The sequence below is a fragment of the Gossypium arboreum genome, chromosome 7, assembly GCF_025698485.1.
Source record: "Gossypium arboreum isolate Shixiya-1 chromosome 7, ASM2569848v2, whole genome shotgun sequence".
NCBI classification, from domain to species: Eukaryota; Viridiplantae; Streptophyta; class Magnoliopsida; order Malvales; family Malvaceae; genus Gossypium; species Gossypium arboreum.
In genome coordinates, this window is record NC_069076.1 from 12,507,905 (window position 1) to 12,511,463 (window position 3,559).

The window sequence follows — 3,559 nt, forward strand, 5'->3', positions numbered from 1 at the left end:
CCCAGCCTGGATGTTATGGCCAAACCTAGCGATGTCACATTGAACTGTTTTTTGCAAAGTACGATATTGTAAAAACCTATTCTCAACTTATCCTCTTTGTGTGTTCTTATAGAGGTTCGTTTAATTTAAAACTCAAGTCATTTAGCAAAATGCTAATCATATTAAAGTTGTTATTACTTTTTAAAACATTGTTAGTTGTGGAAGCTTTTAAAATATGCCGTGTAAACGAGGTGTTTTAGGAAAAACATTTATCTTTTTGAAGACACACGTCTTTTCCTAATGCTAGCAGTAATAAACCCAAGAAAAAAATAAAAACCCAAAATTAAGTTAAAATCCATAGAGGCCTTATTACATAAACAAATACCAAAATTAAATTACTTATAAATTAAAAATCAAATAAGAAGGCAAGTGCAGTCATGTGGCCACCATTGAGTCCTTAGCAGCACCGATCCGCCTAAGGCTGGGGATTACCTGTACAGATAAACAGATGGGTGAGTTTACAAAAACTTAGTGTGTAATCCCATATACGCAAACAGTTAGAAAACAAGCACAGTTTGGGCCTAAGCCTTTTTTAGTAATAGTGACAATATCAGTTTGGGCTTTAGCCCATCTCAATACAGAAACAATCATGTGTTCGGGCATTGTCCTATTGCAGTAACAGTAAACAGTATGCAAGTCCTACCCATCCAGCCTCTACACTCCATCTCCGTCCAACCCTACACTCCATGTGGGGATAAAATCAACCCACCCATCCCTATACTCCATGTAGCACCTGCTGCAACACTAAAAAGTATTTTTAGTAGAGCTACCAGTATAATAGGCTTAGAGCCATCAATGATTTACAGCAGAGCTACCGGTACAGTACACTTTCTCCAATCATATAAAAACCCATCCCCGTGTAACATGTCATAATATTATACATGTATTCAATACAGTTACAATAGCATGCTAAGATATAAACATCCATCACATAGGAGTAAAACAGTCATCTTACCATAAAAGGGCAAAACAATCATTTTACCTCATAAGGGCAAAACAGTCATTTTACCACATAAGGGCAAAATAGTCATTTTACCTCATAAGGAAAAAATAATCATTTTATCGATTAAGGGTCTAGGTACGGTTACCAACCCAACAGAAGTTCCACAATCATCTCGGGTGACCCGTGCAACCTTAACAGTCAAACAGTGAAAATGGGCCCAAGGCCCATATTACGGGCCCATGCGCTCGTGTGGCCCACATAGCCCAGAAATGGCCTTGTCCATGTAGATTACACAGCCTGGTCCAATATTCTCCACACGTACGTGTGGTTTATCCATGTGGGGCCCACATACACGTGGGACCCACATGGCCCAGTTCAGCCTAAAATGGCCCAAAACGGCCTGAGCCCATGAAATCGCTCATGGTGGCCTTTATGATCTAAATGCTGGTGCCTTTTCATTCGGTTACCACATGAGTGAGCGCACACTCGTATAGCGTCGACAGTTCCCTATTTCAGCTTTTGCTGATTTAATATTGTGGCAGTGTGATTACACACCTGGTTATGAACCGCTTACTCTGTCCTCAAGCCTTCCAAATCTGAGTTCAATCATAACAAACGATTAACTATATGTCTAACGAATTTAAAATGACTCAACACAAAATACTTACTTTACCGCATTCACATACCACATTTCAACAACCGAGACACGCCCACTCAAACTGTTGAAACTGAATAACTTTTAATTTCTGCAATCAAACTGAAACACTCATTAACCAATATCACATGACTAAATTGAAACAAAAAAAAAACACCACCTACCGACCGAAAAGTCGCAGTATAAATTAGCACCTAAAAACGGCAGGGCAGTATGGAAAGAGTTGATGCAGAAAGGGTAAATGAAAAAGAAACAACCTAATAACAATGGATGAGAAAGTTTGCATTAAGAAGGGTCAAAACCAAAAGGGAAAAATAGAAGATCAAAGAATCAAAAATCAATACCAGAATCAATAGGCATGAGATAATCAACTGAAGTTTGAGAAACCAATAGCTCAAAGCCAAAATTGATGAAAGGTTCGGCTAGAGAACAAGAACACAACTAACACATACTCGGCACAGGAGAAGGGTTTGAGGAAGAAGAAAACAAATAGCAAAGTGCAGAAGGGAGAGCGAAATGAAAAATGACAGAGAAGAACCCAGTTATCGAAAATTTTAGAGAGAAGAAGAGAAAAACAAGGTAAAGCCGAATTTCAAGAAGAATAGATTTCGGTTAAGGGAAAAGTTTTCTTTGCCGTTATACCTTTAGGAATTTGGAAAGAGAGTCCAAAATTTTGGAAAAACAGAGTTCAATTTCAGTTCTCTCATCCCATTCCCTAATCCACTCCTCAAATCACTCACCAAATCCCCTTAACAACCGAAATTCCATTAACAATCCCCTAAAATTCAGCCACAACTCCCTACACTCTTATAACACAAAAGTTTTGGTCAAACTAAAACTCTCCCATGGCCAAAAGTAAAATAAAACACCTCCATGGACTTACCAGCATTCGAATCTCAAACCTCAAGTAACTACCACACGCCACCTATCCCCTAGACCACCAGGCCCTTTCTGTCATGTTTTACCCACATTTATTTATAAGCCTACTAACTAGAGATATGGTTTAAACCTTTTAAAAATAAAACTTTTGCACATGCCTAGGTTTGAACCCAAGACTTCTCAGACACTTCCGAAGACACTTAATCATTTAAGCAGACATGCAGATGTGTCACTTTCTTCCACAATTAAACATTTATGTGCAACCTCCTAATTGTTCCCATGCTCAAGACCTAATACTTCTAGGCCCAAAATTTGGGGCGTTACAATTTACCCGTCCTTAAAAAAATTTCATACCCGAAATTTCCAACCATTAGATCAGTCGCATATCATAGACTACACCACTACGCTCCCGCTGCGCACTCTAGCACCAAAATACTACCACATTTAACTTAAGTGCTTTCAGTACAGCTTATAGATAGACTATAGTGCGTCGTCCCTAACCGCACGATCATGAGGCCCAATCTCAGTCACAGGTGAAACTGGTGCCTCACAAGCTACAACATTAAGCATGCGGCCAGATGATTAAAACCCAGCTCGAGAACCTCCACGGCCTCTGTCGCGGCCTCTTGTACCCTTTCCACGAGTACCTCTGGTGCTCACTATTGAATTGAGTTTTATCTTATTAACAGTTTTACACAAATCAGTTCACAGTTCCAGTATTTATTAACAAATATTTTATGGAGACAGTCTCAAAAGTATAAAGTTTTATTTCCGCACAACGCAGTGTCTATCGGTGTCTACCGATTTACTACAGTTTCAGTATACACTACTAAAGAGTTTGCAGTACTACCTATAGTAGTCTCAATAATCTTACCTATGGCAGTTTCAGTCAAAATCAAAATGCAGTTTTCAGAGAGAACTTACAGGATCGGTGTGGAGACTCAATGTACCACATATTCAGTAAAACATTTCAAAATACTTCAAATCATTTGAAACAGTTCTCTTAGAATTTCTAAGTTTTGAAAGAAACCCAAATCCACAGT